This window comes from Arachis hypogaea, chromosome 14, assembly GCF_003086295.3.
Source record: "Arachis hypogaea cultivar Tifrunner chromosome 14, arahy.Tifrunner.gnm2.J5K5, whole genome shotgun sequence".
Lineage (NCBI taxonomy): Eukaryota > Viridiplantae > Streptophyta > Magnoliopsida > Fabales > Fabaceae > Arachis > Arachis hypogaea.
In genome coordinates, this window is record NC_092049.1 from 129,709,665 (window position 1) to 129,729,423 (window position 19,759).

Below are 19,759 nucleotides of genomic sequence, written 5' to 3' on the forward strand. Positions count from 1 at the left end.
GGGTTGGCTCTATAACCGACAGATGATATCATCAGCCACTAGGGACAGGCATTCATCATATGCATACTATGTGAATTGTTTGAGATTGCCTATTTGACTGCATATTACTTGCTAATTGTCTAAATGTCTTAACTGCTCCTATTTGTATATTCTTTGTCTGATATAACTGTGTTTGCTATAATATACTCCTGCTGGTGGTTGGGAGGTTTGAAGGAATTGGAAAGGGAAGTATTAGTTAGACTGAAGAATCTTTAGTCAGATACCCTTATATGGTTTAGCTTGTTTATAAGCTTTGATATTATCTGGAGGAAGTTCTAGGATTGCCTTTGGCTTTCCTCTATTATTATGTATTATATATGTGGAAGCTGTTACCATGCTGGGGACCTCTGGTTCTCACCCATGCGGATTTTGTGGTTTTCAGATGCAGGACGCGAGGCTTCTCGTTGAGGCATGCTGGAGACTTCTGGATTAGCGAAGATCCTTTGTTCTCGGGACTCTGTTTTGGGTTATATATCTTGTTTAGATACTTTTATCTCCATTAAATAATACAAACTGTGATGACTCCTTCTAGAGGGGATTTTGGAGAATAGGTTGTATGTATTTGTGTCCCTTTGGGTTTCCTTTGGGGTTTCCTTATTTTATTATATGTATATATTGCTATGCTCGGACCGGTTATCTTCGCAACCGGGTTTTGAGTCTTGATATTCCCGTTTTTGACACTCTTTATATATATGATCTCGCGTTAGCTTATCCCGGTTCGTTACGTTATCGATCGGAGTGTTGCGCGTTCGAGTTACGGTTTTTGTTTACCCCTTTTTCTTCAAAGGCTCCTAGTTATAATCAATCATTCATAATACTATACGTACTAAATTTTTGTTTTAGAGGTCGTAATACCTTGCCATCTCTGAATTATGACTTAAGCATAAGACTCTGTATGGTAGGGTGTTACATACTTTATTTATTATTATTTTTTACAAATTTTATAATCCTATTTTTCTGTTTTTATTTAATTATCATTTTAATATTTTATTCGATCTTATTACGTGCATGGCACGTGCATGACACGGGTAATTACACTTGTTTGTTATTATATACAAGCATGACAAAATTTTACTATTCTTTGTCTTTTTTTTTCTTTATCATAATATTTTGGTCTGTTTTATTTAGTTGATTAAACAAGTGGATTGAAAAATGGCTTGTTTTCTAGTCAAATTAGGATAAGTGAGATTGTACCTTGAAGAAGCACTATTGTGGCCAACATTAAGCACCATGTTAGGCCCCCGCCCCCTCCTTAATCCTATGTACATATGTACATAACACTATTACATAAAAAGTATCTTCAAGCACACGTGTCTAGATTCCATGAAAAACATTGATGCGAACTAGGTATATCCCGGCACGGTCCATTCGTTGAATAGATTATAATATATTAGATTTTTGACACATGACATAGATTAAATGAGTTATATTCTTAAAATTATTAGTTTGACCCTGATACCAATTTTATAATTTGTTTACTAATGAAAAAAAGAAGATAGCAATCAACATAATCATCAGCCACATATGTGAACTGTGAAGAGTTGGACAGTTAGAAAAATGTTTGTACCTAAAAGTTTAAAGGAAAATCGTTACTATGAAATGATCAATAATGTATTACTAATACTAATCTACACGAAAAGGAGGCGTGAGGGAGTGATCGTAATAAACTGGAACAAAGTCTGGAAAAGAATAACGCACCTCAACACCACCAATGCAAAATAGAACCACCAGAACTTCAATAAACCAGGATGCCATTAATTTGTAAAGCATAAGCAAGAAACAAGAAGCGATCACAACAAAAGAAATTGCTGCCATGGTACTGATTTCTACATAACCAGTAGAACCAGCATTCTCAGTATTCAAATATTCATCCGAAGCATCCTGCAAGTTAAACATGACTATGTATCAATAGCTGGATTGATGTCTTTTTAAGTATGAGAAGAAAACTTTCTTCCGAAGGAGCAAAATTAGAACAAAAAATAATAGCATATATTACATATATATATATATATATATATATATATATATATATATATATATATATATATATATAATTGGCATGAAAAGGAACCAAGTAACCTTTAATAGCTTCTCCCGCTCAACAGCAGCCTCTCTGGTTGTGGTGCATTGATACCCAGAAGATGTCATATAGAAAGGCGCAACTAAGAAGAACAGTTTCTATCGTTCTTCTATCAGTTCATCTATATTCCCTGTGATGGTGCCGAGGCCTCGCCTCGAGAGAGTAAGACGGCTGCTGGTATTTGTGTGAGTGGAGGTAGAGAGCTGCTGATGTACTGCCGCAGCGTGTTGGTTGGGAGGGGGAGGGGAAGGGAGGGGAAGGGAGGGGAACGAACAGGTAGATGTTTAGAGAAAGTCAGTTTGTTGTGACCACAATCTTTCTATTTAAAATGGCTGCTGTAACTGTATCCTCTAATGTTATATAGAGAAATGTTTTTTCAGTACATAGTAATATAGTATATATACACACACAATAAATTAACAGTTGATTATTGAAACTCAAAACTGATTTTCATTATGTAAGTGTTATGTTCAATAAGAAAAGATAGATCTACACTCTTGGATGAAGGCAATGTGTTGCTTTTATTTGGGTGGCTAAATATATTAAGTTATAACAATGTGGAAATAAATAGAGGAAATATGTGCCTCAAATGAAGCTGCAAGATCAATGTGGAAGATTCCAAAAAATACGATGCCACTCATAGTCATATGTGAATGACTATTTCGAAAGCAAATATTATTTGTGGTAATACTACGCTGAAAAAAGGTATGAAATACTTCGAGGATTTACTACACATCTTCCGTCTTAGAAGGCAGGTTTGGTCTCCATCAAAGTTATGCAAAATGGTAAAAATATTAATGCATAGATAAAATTATATTGTAATGCACGAAAACTTAAACAATAAATTCCATCAAGATAAAGTCAACTATATAGATCAAACAATATTATTATATTCAGTTATATATCATGTCTATAATAAATTCATTTATGTTGTAGATGAGCTTAATTAATAAGGTAACGGTAGCTCTTTTCACTCAAACTTAGATATTACCATAGGCCTTTCCTTTAAAGATCTAACATGCAAACCAAAAAATGTAATCTTACACTGTTAAAGTGTGTTTAGTTTGAAATTTGTTAAGCCACCTAAGCATAGCACCTTTTCAAGGGCATCAAGGCATTTTTTTTACTTAGATAAGTTTTTAAAGAACAGACATAATTCATAAAAATTACAACCATGTTAAGTGTATTAAAAGTGCCATTTACAAAAACTTAGATTAAATGACAAAAGAAAGAAACTATTGGCATTATTAAAATATTTTTACTTAAAACTAAAGTTTCAAAAATTAAATCAGTGATCAAACTAGTAGAATTAAAAGTTCAAAAGTTTAAAGATTTAATCGAAGTTCGAACCGAATATAATAACACAATATATTTATATATATGAAATATATAATTTTTTTAAAAAAATATTTTATTTTAAATCAGTTAACCGCTATAAAATGAGATCAATTTGACCAGTTAATCAATTATTTATAATCAAATTTTATCTTAATAAATAGTACTGATTTAATAATTGGTTTTTGGTTAATGAAACAATTTTTTTTTATTTTCGATCCAATTCTCAGGACAATACTTAAAACTATATCCTATATAAAACAATTTATAGTAATAATAAGTTAGTTAAAAAGTGAAAACTCAGGTGTAGCAGTCAATTTCACGTGAAGTTAATAACTAAGAACTGTTCTATAAAAATTTAGTCAAATTATTTAATCGCTTTCAACTGTCAACTTTAAAAATTTGAATAACCTTATTAAGGACGGTCCAAGTAACACCCTATTTGCGACATGAATTCCCTATCTTTGGACCTGAATATTTTGATACGATGCTAAATTCATACATAACAATATAATAAAAACATCGACAACTTAAAATATGACATGTGAATTATATTTTTTTTGCGTCACTAATTAATTTTTAAATATATATTATATCAATACTTTTATTATTTTTTTTTATATTTTAACAAAAATTATTGTTTTATTTAATTTTATAAAAAAAACTTAAATATTTTATTTTATATTGAACAAAAAACTATCTTAATTTTTTTAATTTAGTCAAAATTTAGTTAGCCTTAGTTTTGTAATTTTAAATCTGAAACAATTTAAAAATTCAAAATTTAAAATAAAAATATATATAAAAAATAAAAAAAATAAAAAAAAGTGTTTGATCTAAAGTGTTCTTCCTGTCTGGGCAAAGAAGAAGTGTCTCCGTCAGTCGGTCACTCGGTCTCCTCTCTGCTCTTCTTTGTCCGAAGCTCTCTTCGTGTCGTCTCTACTCTGCTCTTCTTTCTCTCAAGCTCTGTTCGTGTAGTCTCTGGCCAAGAAGAAGACGAAGCTCTGTTCGAATCGTCCCCCCAGTTCCTCCACGTCGTTTTCTCGAATCGAATTTTGCCTTGTGAATAACGGTGGATCTATCACTGGTTTCAATTCTAGTAGGGATCGGAGGGCGTGATGGTGTCGAGAGAGCTGTTCGGTTGGTCCCCGCCGCACATACAGACTCTCACTCCGGTGTCTGAGGTTTCAGAGCCGCCAGAGTCGCCGTCTCTGTATATTGATCCCGGTGCCGAGACTTCAGCGTCGCAACAGGTTGAGGTGGAGGAGGAGATCGAGGAGCCAGAGGAGGTTGAGCCGACGGCAGCTGCTGTTCCTTTCTGCCGCCTCTTCGCTTGCGCCGATCATTTTGACTGGTTCCTTACTTCCTTATGATCTGCTGCAGCTCACGGCACCGCTCTCGTCGTTTACTTGCATTTTTTTGCCAAAATCATCCAGGTTCCTCGGCAAGATGCCCAGTTTCACACGTTCAAGGAGGTTCGGTTTCGGGCTGGGTCAGCATTGGCATTCACCTCTGCATTTATTGATTTCAGAGGTCAGAGAATAAAACATGATTCTCATAAGGAGTATGCTGCCTACAACTCTGCATTGATGAAAACTATTAAGGGTGCAACAACTGGTTTAATTTCTGGCACCCTCTGGGTACTGTTGTTGCCACCTGGAATCATGTTCCTCGTGTTGAGAGAAACGTTGCTCTTCCAGGCCTCATAAGAACTTTCAAGATGATGGGCAACTATGCATTGACCTTTGTTGCCATAGGAGGAGTCTACATTGGTGTTAAGCAGTTGGTGCAGAACGCTAGGATGAAGAGGGATCTTGTCAATGGTGCTAAGATGTTATGTGAACTTGAACCTTATTTTTCTTTATATAGAAACTAAATTCCAGAGTTTATTGCCTTTTGTTATTTTTTTTCCGCTGACATTTAGTTGTATTCCCTTATTTTCATTATTTTTCCGTGAAGCTCCTAAGTTGTTCGTTTTCCATTCCAACCAAGAAATTTTCTTGTTCTTAAAGCCCACAATGTCTTGTAGCCATAGCTTAAGGCCTAAGCATAATGTATCTCTTAGCGGTTGTAATTCAAATGAAACCTTTATTGCTAACTAATTGAAACTTTTCTTTTAATTAATTTCTGGAAAGAATGAGAATTATAGGATGCCATGATAAAGTTAGCTGTATTTTTTGTTGCTTGGGGCTATGTTAGTTATTATTGTAATGCTTATTCAGCCTTAAAATTTGTTTTACATAGATGGTTGGTCAGTTAATGTGTCTGCAAATACTGGCACTGAAAGAAGTCAATATGTGAATGCTGGAGAACTAAGTGGCAGCACTTCTTCACATGAAGGACTTAACAAGCTGATAAATATAGGGGTGTTAGCTTTAACACTGATTTGATACATAGTGATCTTATAGCGTATATAAACATTGTGGGAGCATAGAACTAAGATGTATTTTTTCCTATGTAAATTTTCTTGCAGGTACATATTTATTTGTCGCAATCGGCCAAAACCAAACCCACATTTAGTATTTTGAATGTTGCTTCTTGTGCTTCATTTACGCGGTGTTATTGGTTGGTTTGTCCAAATTAGCTATAGGTGATTCTGTCGGATACTATCAGACATGTAGAATTAGTTCATTAATTTTTATTAATTTTTTGTAGTATTGTAAATTTATTGATAGAATTACTTATTCAATCGCAGATAGTTATAGAATAGTCTTAAAATAACATAGCCCTGAATGTTCTTAACTTTTGAAATTAATTTCTCAAGTTATACTTATAAAATAGTTTTAATATAAATTTGTCAAGCGTCTATATTTTGTTATTTCCTTTTAATGATTTGTTAGCGTTTAAAAAAATGAAAGCTTAAAATTTCATGCTGACAAACAAGGATCATATGTTAAGGAAAGCCTTATTAATTATTATGCTTTTTCTCTCACTAATTCCAAAAAAAAGTATAGTCTAATTTTGATATGTAAATAGTATCTCCCAAACTGCGTTTCACTTTTTATTTTTATATGACAAAACACTTGCAAGAGTAAACACTTCATAACATAATAAAGCATTGTTGTCACTTTAAACCAATTAAATAAAATAGAACAAAAATAATTTGATACTAAATAATTAGAACAGTAATTTGCAAAAATATAGTGTACAGATCTAAATTCATACAGATATACAGATATTTTTTTTCTATTTATCTCATGCTGACACGTATAAAGAGCTAAATTGGTACAGAAATATAGAAGTGGATCAAGCACATCACACGTGCTTTTGGTGTGTGGCTTCAGGGAGCAGAATCTGGTACTGGTCAGTTCTCCTAGCTTGGTTTAGCCGAGCCGTCTAACTCCAAAGGAGAAGGACGGATGAAAGTGGGCTCCGTTATTATGTTTGTATTATGTGGCTAAAAAATTTTACTATGGAAGAAGAATGTGTGCAATGCAATTCTGTTGGTGGTACATGTGTTTTTATTTTGATATGGGATTTAGTAATCGGACTGTCCGATTACTTTATAAGTTAGTTTTTAAAATTTTGTTAATATCATTTGTTTGTTATAATTTTTTTTTATAAAAAAATAAAAAATCGGAGGGTCCGATTTTTATTCCTAATAAATCGGATGGTCCGATTTTTATTCCCAAACAAATCGGAGGGTCCAATTTTCACATTCTAAAAAATAAAGTTCCACATTTAAGAATAACACCATTATCCATCCATAATCCTAAAAAACCCCATTTCCACCCTAATATCAAAAATAATTTCCGGTATTATGTTTGTATTAATATTGGGCTAGACGTTTTTTGTAAATGCTAAATTTTTTTACTAGGGTGAATAGAATTAGACTGGCAGCTGAGGCCCAGCACAGTTGGCATACCTGTCCGCTTCAGACTGGTTGTTGGTTTAAAAACTCATGATACCTATAGTAGTGTGTGTGAGTGTGTTGTGTGTGTGTGAAACATGGGTGTAATGCCTAAGATTGAAGGCTGTCCAATCCACTTGACCAAAAAAAAAAAAAAATTAGACTGCATCATGCCATCATGTGATAAATTTATTAATTACGGGATAATGATTTTAATTGATTTTTAAATAATTTTTTAGATAATTCAGATAATAATAATAAATAAGTTTTTTATTTTATAATTAGGTCTAACATAACCTATATAAGACTTCAAATAAAAAATTATATCATAAAATATGTTATACTATAACATAATGATATAATATACATTCTCTTTCTTTCTAACTTTTAAAATAAATTATATTTAATCTATTTAAAATTTTTTTGTGTTGACTAACATTAATTTTATCCATTTTTTTAAAAAAATATTTTTTATAAAAATACCTTTTAGTAAATTTTTTTTTTGTAATTAAATGTTATTTAGCAGAATATCTTTTAACAATTTATTGTTTTTACTGATTAAATGTACTTTTACGAAAATATTCTTTAAAAAATTTTTTAATGATTAAATTATTTTTTCTTAAGATATCCTTTAATAATTTTTTAAATTATTAAGGAACTTATTTTGTAAATATGTGAAAGAATGAGATATTAATTTTTTAAATTTGAGATTTTTTCATTTCGACTTGTTTTTTAAGTTTTCATAAAATTGTTAATAATTTTCAATAGTTGTATGAAATAAATTATTTATTAATATTAATTGTTATACATATTAATAGTGGTAAGTTTTTTTAGTTTAATGTTAAAATAATATACATCGATATCGAGAAATTAATAGTAAAGTATAAAAATAATTGTTAATAAAAAATTTGGTATAATCATAATTTAATAATTAAAAAATTATTGAAATGTATCTTTAAAAAAATAAGTTAATCATTAAAAAAAATTTAAAAATATTTTGGTAAAAATACAATTTAATCAACAAAAAAATAATTTGTTAAAAGGTATTTTGATAAACAAAATTTAATCAAAATAAATAAAACTAACAATATTTATCCATAATGCTCCGTTTAGTAACAATAGACACAAAATAATAGACAGAAACACAAAAGCACATAGACATAAAGATACACAAATTTTATATTATGTTTGGTAATAATATACAAGACACATCTATCTAACTTAAAAGTCAAATTTACCTCAGTCAAAATCACTTTACCACTGATTTCTACCACCGCCACGGCACCACCGCCCTCAACACTAATTTTCACCACCACCACTGTCTTCATTACTAATTTTTCATCCCCAATTACTCAAATTATCAAAATTAACAACTCTAATTCAAACAACAGTTAAATAATTCAAATTAAAAAAAATAATTTTCTTCTAATTCTTTAAAAAAAAAAAACAAAAGTGAGAAGGAGGATGAAAGTTGTAGTCGTGGATACAAAGGCAGACAACAGGTGGCAAGTGAAATCGGTATAAACTCATAGATCTAGAAAGGTGAAGCTGAAGAATGACAGAGACGAAATAAAAATGTGATGATAACGACGATGGTGACGCAAAAGGTGATGCAAAGGAGAGAAGAGAAAAGTAGAGGGCGACGTGAAGAGAATGAGAAAATGCACACGAAGGTAGAGGGAGAAGCAGAAGAAGGAAGGAAGAGCGGGAGAAGAGAAGAAGGAAGAAAGGAGGGCGGAGAGAAACGACAATAGCAAAGGAAGAGGGAGAAAGGAAGAAAGAAGGAAGAGGAGGAGGATGAAAGCTCTAGATAGAGAATGAAAAAGGAGGAGAAAAAAGAAATTAGGGTTCAGGATAAAAGTGATATTCTAAGAAAGAAGCAGAAGAAGAATGGAAGTAGAAGCAGAAGTCGGCAAGCTACCCGAACCACCTTCCTTTCTCTTTTCTTCTTCCTCTCGTGTTTTCTCTTCTCCTCTGTTCACTGTCCCCTCTGGCTGATTAGCCATCACAACGCCGCCACCCTTTTCTTCTTCTTACTTCGCGCTACCCTAGCGCCACTGTCACAGCACGAAGCCCTCTTCTCCTCCCTCGGCTCACATTCAGTTCGCGCCATCTTCTTTGAGCTCCACTGTCATCGTCGGCCTCTCCTCCACCCACCATCATAAAACCACTGAAACCTTCCCCTGTTTTTGCCTCGAACCAGCAGAGCAGCGGCGAGATCAAGCAGAAGCAGCGGAAAGATCCAGCGGCCGAACGATGACGAGCAGCGACTGCGGCGAGGAGCAATGGCGGCGGATTCCCTTCTCCTTTCCTTCCCCACCTTCCCTTATCCCGCTTCTTCCCTGAACCCCTCGTGTGAAGAGCTTCCCAGCCCTTTAACCCATTTTTCTTTTTTTTTTATATATATTTTTTTAATTAGGGATAATTTGGTAATAAAAATAAAAAGTTTTGGTAAAAAAGACGATTTTAAGATTAAGTTAAATTTTCGGGAGTATTTTGTAGGCGAAAAAAGGCTGGAGACGAAAAAAATTTTCGACCTCTACGTTAGGGACCAAAATTGTACTTAACCCAAAAAATAACTATGGATAAAAATGTAAAATATGTGCCTTATTTAATGTGTCTCAATGTCTCATCTTTTTTTAAGGACACTAAATACACGAATTCTATGTATATTTGTGCATAACCATATTCTTCAAAAATTAATATTTCACTAACCAAATAATATACCTGTGTAATTGTATCTATGTCTCCTATGGAGATAGACATAAAACAATGTTAGTATAACTAATTTGTAGATTTTTATCTTCATTTTATCACACACAACAATAATGTATTGATGTTTTTTCTTTTTTGAGCAGTAACAATGTGTTGATTTTTAATTATACTTAATTTAAGGGTTTATCCATAAACCTATTTATGAAGAACTAACAAAAAGAGGATATTGCCCAACCTTGCAAACAATTCAAGGCCCATTATTGTGTTTTTGCAGCAACCATTGTTACATACCCAACAAAATGCTGACCCACACAAAACAAGGCTCATGATCGAGATCCACCCTTCAAGCCAATATGGAAGCCTCACGGCTCACAACCACCAAGTCACTCACTGCCAACAAATTACTGCTCATCTCAGCCATAAGTGTCAATTTCTCACTGCATCAATCTCTCTCTATATCAACTTGATCTGTACCATATAATTCACCAAGTAAAAAATTAACATCAAGATCAAATCAAATTAATGAATAAATTATCTAAAACATTCAGACTTCGGCCACCACATCGCGCAGTATTAGAACACATTATAATCTATCGGATATTTAAGTAAGAATTGGACATTGAGAGGGGCTAAATACATAGCAGAAATCTAATTGAGGACACATATTTTAAAATTAAACTAATAATTAATCATATTTTTTCACTAAGAAATGTACTCTATGTCTTCATATTCTTTTTTTGTTTTTCTTCTTCATTTCTAGCCATGAGCTCTCCAAATACGAACACCATTAATAATGGTAACAGTTTGGCATATTTCTAGTCACGAGCTCTGCTTTCTCTGAAAGGTGGGTTTAATGTTGCAACTGGGAAGGCGTCAAGTGCAGCAACTAGAGAGGCCATGTTATCATGCTTGATATTCATCAACTGTTTATACAAAATTTTCCAGATATATTTATACAGGTTTCAAGACACTCTCACTCCTGTTTTGGATATTTGACAACTGGCTTCAACAAAAGTCGTGAAGGTCAATTTTTTTTCTTTCTATTTTCATGCAAAGTTCTTTTTCGCATGCTTTTTCATGTTAAGCTATTTTTGGAAAGGGTACACATAAAAGGAATTGATTCTCCTTCTGCTGCTTATCCCGTGACCTTAGCAATATACTGATTTAAGTATATTGGGTTAGAGTCTACTTCCTTTCAATATTGGGTACTGATTTACGTCTCTCTCCATTTGTTTACTTGACTCCAAATTTTATTATTTTTTTGTAGTATTGTAAATTTATTGACAGAATTACTTATTCAATGGCAGATTCAGTTATACAATAGTCTTAACATAATATAGTCCTAAATGTTCTTCACTTTTGAAATTAATTTCTCAAGCTATACTTATAAAATAGTTCCAATATAAATTTGTCAAACATCTATATTTTGTTATTTTAATGATTTGTTAGTGTTTAAAAGAAAAAGCTTAAAATTTCATGCCGACAAACAAACAACGCGTTCGACTTACATTTTATAATCATATGCTAAATAAAGCCTTATTAATTATTATGCTTTATTTTCTCATTAATTCCAAAAAAAAGTATAGTCTAATTTTGATATGTAAATAATATCTCCTAAATTGTGTTTCACTTTTTATATGACAGAACACTTACAAATTGTAAGAGTAAACACTTCAATAACATAATAAAGCATTGCTGTCATTTTAAACCAATTAAATAAAATAGAATAAAAATAATTTGACACTAAATAATTAGACCTTTTGCATGAATATGGAACTGCACTAGTTTTCATGAATTAGACCTTTTAAATTCTACTCTTCCATTAAGTTAAACATTGAGAGGACGGGGACCTAACATGGTGTTTAATGTTGGCCCCAATAGTGACTTATCCCACTTGGTTAATAACCCAAATAAAAGAGACAAAAGTATAGCTTGTATATAATAACTAATAAGTTAGTGTCCAATTTTTGTACAGGGCACTTATTTATCGAGATGTAGCATCCCATGTAATACCTTTTTGACAGTGACTAAAATGATGAACTAACACTTCAATACCACATTCAACCTAGTGAAACAACTTTGTTTATTTTTGACATTCAATCAAAATAGATACAATGTCATTTTCTTATTTTTTATTATTATAATATTTTTTAATAAAAATCCACTTGTAATTATTTTTATGTAAAATTAATAATAAAAAACATCATGAATTAAGTTTTACCATCATGAATCTATCTTTATTCCTCATCTTTATGAGACCTGGATAAAACATTAAACTTGTGCTTAGCTAAATCAGATCAAATATTGGTACTTTTGTTTACTCTATTGATCGAATGGCATCCATCAAAGAAAAAGTGATGTTTCACCTAAGAAGGGTTAAGCTTTTGGTTGTCCATCATGTGATTTCCATTCAACTGCATTTGTCATACATAATTGTGCTAGTTGCTTAGTGTTTTATGTAATTTGTCTTGTGTTGGAGCCCTTAAACTCTGGCGATTTCTTAATGTGTTTCCTTTACATTTCTTGCCCCCTCATGCTGTACTTTTGCATTTTCAATTAGATGAAATTGGAGAGAAAATGGAGGAAGAGAAGGTACAGCATATAAAAGATGAAGAATTGGGGTTGGGGTGGTAGAGAGAGAGAGAATGTTAGCAATTAAATCAAAGCTTACTGTTTAAATTTGTGAGAATCTTAGCAATCTTAGCAAGAGAGAAAAGCCGCGTCAATTGATAAGCTCTGGAAAATTAAATTACAACCTTAGCTTGTGCATGCAAAAGTTCAACGCCCAAAAAATCTATGATTAAAGCAACAAAACAAGACCAAAATAAATACAATACTATTTTTATAAAATGAATATTATACAAAATTTTTTGGATCTATATTAAGTTATTGAAATTTTTTGGGGGGACTTCGGCCTATACTAGTATCCTCTCATGGTTCGTAATTTTACATGAATAAGACAGATAAATAATGTGATGAAATATGTGCACATATGCATGCATATACTAATTAAATATGGATGATCAATAGTGGGAATAATGTATATATGAACTACTAATTAGCACGAGAAGCTAAGATATAATCACTTTTCTTTTATATATTCCAAAATACAGCATGTGCAGAAAAGGAAAAAAAAAATCATATGAAGAGAATATTACATGATGAAAAATGTACAGGGAAGAAATAATGTAACAAATTCTCGTCATACCACTTTTTTCAAAACTTAAGTTGATAAAAAATGACATATAAATTGTTATATCTTTAACATAAATAAATAATTTAATTTTAACATAAACTTAAGCTAGATTTAAAGTATATATATAATTTACGTTAATTTTATTACAGAAGCAAGCACATGATCAAGAGATTATGATAATATACTTGTTAAAAATTTATGTCCACTAATCTATGATGTTATACATCTTGTCTTGTCCACATTTTCAGCTGTAATTCCTGAATTTAGGTATTGTTCACATTTTCTTTTGTGTATGCACTTTTATGGAAGTTGACCCAAAAATGATTCTCATCATTAATCATGATAGATTAAACAGGAAATACTCTTGGGACCATTCTTTTTCTTTTATCACCCTATTAAACAGGAAATGCTCTTGGGTCCATGCCCCTATTTATAATTAGTTTTCAATTTATTTTTTTCCGTTGACCATTGGCTTATGGGGGAAAATAATTAAGGTTCCTTTATCTTGTGATGAGAGAAGGAATATGTCACTACTCACCAGAGGTTATTGAGGACAATTCAACAATTGTTGACTCTTCCAAGTCCTCCAAAGTACAACTAGCTTAGTTACAATGTTCAAGCGGGCACAAGTGGTTTTGTTTGAGTTATTTAAGCATCATATCTCGGATTCGATTTTTAAGATTGTCTCTGTGCAATAGATTTTATAACCAGTTTGCTTTTGATTAGAGTTTTTATTTTTTTAAATTTTTGTATTTTCTATCACTCTTAAGATTTTGTGAGAAAATAAAAATGATCTCTCCATGTATTAATTTATTAGGTTTTCTTTCAATATAGCTAGAATCCCTTTTAATCTTATCCGTCACGATAAGATTTTAATTATAAATGCCGTTTATTTTGAATTTGGCATCCTCACTCACACTATATATTGTGATGAAAAAAGTTTGGTAACAAAAAATTTTCAGTCATAATTAACCAAAATTTTTTATAAAAATATATTAAAATTAAATTTTTAATTATATATATTTATATTTGTATCACTTCTAGTTAAAATAATTAGGGCTACACTTTTGTTAATTTGACTATATATAGGGTTTATGTGAAATTAAGTTAAACCTTATATATAATTATATTATGTGATTATTTAGAAGAAGAGATAAACTTTGTTATGATGATTATATTATAGGATAGGAAAAATTTTAAATATTTTTAAAATATATATGTATTAGCAATTTTAACCATTAATTTTAATTATAAAAAATATACATTATTTATTAATTAACATTAACAATTAAAATTATATTAATATTTTAAGAATGTTTAAAAATTTTCTATACGAAAAATGTATAGGAATATAAAGTAAGGTGTTAATATGTGTATAAAATATTAATATTGGAAGGGTAGTACTATTATTATTATGGTGTAAATGTGGGGTGATGGAAGCAATAAAAACTTTATAGTTTATAGGATGAGTAACACAGAATGGGATGTTAACAAAAGACTAAAAGTAAAACTTTGAAAAGCAGAATAAAGCTGCTGCCATTCCCATTCGGCCATTCCCATTCCCTTCACTCTCTCTCTTTCTCTTTCTGTGACAGTGTGACCCACACATCTCTTTATGCAAACTATGTTTCCTTCCTTCTTTTCTCTTTCACCTTCGTGCCTAGCTAACTCTTTTTCTTTTTTTTTCCCTTTTCTTTTAATTAAAAAATTGCTAGCTAACTTATTAGTAGAAATTAATTTATTAATAGAGCAAAAACTGGTGATATTCAGGTATATTACTTATTAGTTATAAGGCTAATAAAAAATTGGTAATTTATTTCAATAAAATATTTGAAATGTAAAATTACATAAATATTCTTAATAGAATTTGGTTATAAATTTGTTTTATTTAATTTTTTTTATCAAATTGACTTATTTTTATAAAATGACATAAGTTAGAGACTTGCTTAAATAAGATATCAATAAAATTGCTAATAGTTTTTTTTTTTGAGGGAAAAAATATTATTATTAGCCTTTTTAGAAAAGTAATGTTTATGTGTAAGATATCCATAAAATTAATATAAATGATAATTTTTTATTTGTTGTGTCATTAATTAGGTAAGTTATAGTATTTTATGTTTATATGAGATTGTTAGCGTCACATTATATAAAATAAAAAAGGTCACGAATGTTATATACTTAATCTCGGAAAATTATTAAAAAATTAGTATAATTTATTATTTTTAGTTAGCAGTTAGTTAATAATATTTAAAATATGTCAATGAGTTATAGTTCAAATGGTATAGTCTCCCCATATTCAATTAAGAGGTTGCGGGTTCGAGTCTTATATCTTTGGTAAAATAATAATAATAATAATAATAATAATAATAATAATAATAATAATAATAATAATAATAATAATATTTAAAATATGAGCTGACAGTATATTATTAAATTGTTAGACTAAAAAACTATATTGATAATTAAAAAAGTAAAAATATTAATAAAAAATAATAAATTCTGCTGATTTTTAAATTTTTTCTTTAGTATGAGAATCAAATTTTTATATAAAAATATGAGAATATAATTATAGTCATTAAATTAGTTTTAATAGTTAAAATTAAACATATCCAATGAATAATTTATAGATAATATATTAATGGTCATTAAATTCACATGACAATATATTTAAAATTATTGTATTTATATAGTCTTGCCTCTAATTTGATAATTTCTATTAAGCCATGTATGTTTAATTAAAAAATAAATAATATAAATAATTAGCTTGATATATATATTGTTGCTTTCAATATATTAAATAATAAAATAAGATTTTTCCAAAAAAGAAGAAAGAGTATAAAAGATAGGGTTAATTATAATAAAGGAAGATACAGATAAGACCTCCTATTATATACATGAGTGTACTAAGTAATAAGAAGTGCAGAATGGGGTCAATGAGTATGTAGGGATGCAAATTGGTGGCCCATTATATATAAGGTATAAGGTTACATCTTCTTCTCCAACCTAGCCATCAAATGCGCGCAAATTCTCTCTTATAGCTTTTACCCCATCTTCTTCTCCAACTTAGCTTTAATAGTGAATAAAAACATAAGAGGATGCATATCATGCATCCTGCCATGCGGGTCACTGGGCGTGATACGAATAGTTCATTTCAATAGTAGAGTTGAAGAGATCACCACTCGCACCATCAAGGCTGCTGACGTCATGAGAGCTCATCCTAACCATGTCATCAAGAAATATTCTTCCTCCAACCTCCTCATCGTTCCTCCCATGCTGACCTCCGTCGCCGCAACATCTACTTCCTCGTTCCCCTGCCTCCCCCTCCCAACAAACACGCTGCAGCAGCAGATCAGAAGCTCTCCACCCCACTCACACAAGCACCAGCAGACCCCGCCGTCTTACTTTTTGGAGGCCTCACCTCGACACCATCTCTGAGCTCTGGTGTCGAGATGAGACCTTCAGAGAGTAAGACCGCGGGGTCTGCTGGTGCTTGTGTGAGTGGGGTGGAGAGCTTCTGATCTGCTGCAGCGTGTTGGTTGGGAGGGGGAGGCAGGGGAACGAGGAAGTAGATGTTGCCGCGATGGAGGTCAGCGTGGGGAGGAATGATGAGGAGGTTGGAGGAAGAATATTTTTTGATGATATGGTTAGGATGAGCTCTCATCACGTCAGCAGCCTTGATGGTGCGAGTGGTGATCTCTTCAACTCTGCCATTGGTGGTGATCTCTTCAACTCTGCCATTGGAGTGAACTCATCGTATCACGTCCAGTGCCCCATATTTCATCTACAATACTGAATTGATTTCACTCATTTGAACACTTCCTTCCCGTAACGGAGCATCAAAACCGCAATTCAGGCTGGGTCAGCATTGGCATTCACCTCTGCATTTATTGATTTCAGAGGTCAGAGAACAAAACATGATTCTCATAAGGAGTATGCTCTCTCCTTTCTCTCTTGTTTTTTCATTTCAAGTTTTCACTTTTTCATTAACTAGGATACCTTTCAGGCTGCGAAAGTGAGATGGCCTTATTTGTTTCATGGCGTGGATTCGGCCACTCAGGATTGGATTGTTGACCAGATGCATTCAGTAATTAATCTCATATTCACTACTTACTTCTTATGCATTTTTTTAATCAATTAGTTAATTATTATGTTTATGCCTTTGTTTTTTGCTAAATTGCTTTATAATTTAGATGTTATGTGTTTTGGTTCTGAATAACTGTTAACTGTTAACTGTTCTGGGTTACAAAGGTAGTCTTTTGCTCCAAACTATTTTATCTCTGTTAGACCATAATTTGCATATATATGTTAAATCTATATCTTGAAATCTCACTTATGGAACGGGTCCGCTGATTTGTCGATGAAAATGGTGAACAGAACTCAATGATGCTTTGATGGCTTTCCCCTATAATCTAATTAGATGTGATAGTGAAGTATCATATAAGGAAATCCAGTTCCTTTGTATGTGAATGTTGTGTGTGCGTGTGCCCCCACCAACAAAATCCTCCTCCTCCTCCTTTTCAAGTTGCTTGTGTGTATTCGTGAGTTTTCATATTTGTTTCTTTATGATTTGTGTTTGGGTCCGATGTGTTTTTATTCATATCCTTAATGTCAATTCTGAAATCACAGAAGCTTAAAGTGACATTTGTGCCCTTTTTTTTTGCTGTCTTCAGTGATCTGTTTCATTCAGATCCAATAATACTTGCTTGATAGCTGATGTTATGTGAACTTGAACCTTATTTTTCTTTATATAGAAACTAAATTCCAGATTTTATTATCTTTTGTTATTTTTTTTTCGCTGACATTTAGTTGTATTCCCTTATTTTCATTATTTTTCCGTGAAGCTCCTAAGTTGTTCGTTTTCCATTCCAACCAAGAAATTTTCTTGTTCTTAAAGTCCACAATGTCTTGTAGCCATAGCTTAAGGCCTAAGCATAATGTATCTGTTAGCGACTGTAGTTCAAATGAAACCTTTATTGCTAACTAATTGAAACTTTTCTTTTAATTAATTTCTGGTGGAAAGAATGAGAATTATAGAATGCCATGATAAAGTTAGCTGTATTTTTCGTTGCTTGGGGCTATGTTATTTATTATTGTAATGCTTATTCAGCCTTAAAATTTGTTTAACATAGATGGTTGGTCAGTTAATGTGTCTGCAAATACTGGCACTGGAAGAAGTCAATATGTGAATGCTGGAGAACTAAGTGGTAGCACTTCTTCACATGAAGGACTTAACAAGCTCATAAACATAGGGGTGTTAGCTTTAACACTGATTTGATACATAGTGATCTTATAGCGTATATTAAACATTGTGGGAGCATAGAACTAAGATGTATTTTTTGTTATGTAAATTCTCTTGCCGGTACATATTTATTTGTCGCAATCGGCCAAAACCAAACCCACATTTAGTATTTTGAATGTTGCTTCTTGTGCTTCATTTACGCAGTGTTATTGGTTGGTTTGTCTTCTGTTGGATACTATCAGACATGTAGAATCAGTTCATTAATTTTTATTAATTTTTTGCAGTATTGTAAATTTATTGACAGAATTACTTATTCAATAGCAGATAGTTATACAATAGTCTTAAAATAATATAGCCCTTAATGTTCTTAACTTTTGAAATTAATTTCTCAAGCTACACTTATAAAATAGTTTCAATATGAATTTGTCAAGCGTCTATATTTTGTTATTTCCTTTTAATGATTTGTTAGCGTTTAGAAAAATGAAAGCTTAAAATTTCATGCTGACAAACAAGGCTTTCGAGTTACATTTTATAATCATATGCTAAGGAAAACTTTATTAATTATTATGCTTTTTTTTCTCATTAATTCTAAAAAAAAATATAGTCTAATTTTGATATGTAAATAATATCTCCCAAACCGTGTTTCACTTTTTATATGACAGAACACTTGCAAGTAATAAAGCATTGTTGTCACTTTAAACCAATTAAATAAAATGGAACAAAAATAATTTGACACTAAATAATTAGAACAGTAATTTACAAGCATATAAAGTAAAAAACTAACATTAAGATAAAATCAAATTAATGAATAAATTATCTGAAACATTCAGACTTCCATATCGCGCAGTATTTTATATATAGAGAGAGTTCAAAATACAATATAAGTTGTGAATGTTAAGCCTAGGCTTTGTCCATTATTTTATTTTCGTGTCTTTGATATATTTTATATAATATTATAATCTATCCACTGATACAGGTTATATATATTGAGTTTTAGGGTGTTATTGTATAATTATTTATATGTTTCTATCTGATAGTTTATATTTTTATAATAAATAATTTTATAACATAATATTAAAATTTTTATAATTAAAAAATCTAATATTTATTTCTTATTAAGACAAAAAGTGTACATGTGTGATCCAAAGCAATAAGCATGAATGAATGAAGGGTGGTGGGAGTGAGAGTGTCGTGTGGATATGCATTATCATAAGCTGTACCATGTGAGAGCCCAACTTTGTAGCCTTTGTGTCTTCTTTTTAGGGAAACCAAGAAAACTTCACATTGCTCTCACATCTACATCTTCTT

General features: G+C 31.3%; 2 long non-coding RNA genes across 4 annotated transcripts; both read left to right on the forward strand.

Annotated features, from left to right (window-relative positions):
* Window positions 1-4,269: 4,269 nt before the first annotated feature.
* LOC112744144 (uncharacterized) lies at window positions 4,270-5,553 on the forward strand. Its single transcript, XR_003172668.3, has 2 exons — window positions 4,270-4,926; window positions 4,983-5,553. It is a non-coding gene; the product is annotated as an uncharacterized lncRNA (long non-coding RNA).
* Window positions 5,554-16,128: 10,575 nt separating this feature from the next.
* LOC112744145 (uncharacterized) lies at window positions 16,129-18,575 on the forward strand. 3 transcript variants are annotated; one of them, XR_003172669.3, is made up of 3 exons: window positions 16,129-17,142; window positions 17,216-17,296; window positions 18,342-18,575. It is a non-coding gene; the product is annotated as an uncharacterized lncRNA (long non-coding RNA). The 3 variants fall into 3 exon arrangements; XR_011871346.1 differs by having other exon boundaries at window positions 16,818-17,142; window positions 17,216-17,750; XR_011871345.1 differs by lacking the exon at window positions 18,342-18,575 and having other exon boundaries at window positions 16,818-17,142; window positions 17,216-17,851.
* Window positions 18,576-19,759: the final 1,184 nt, after the last annotated feature.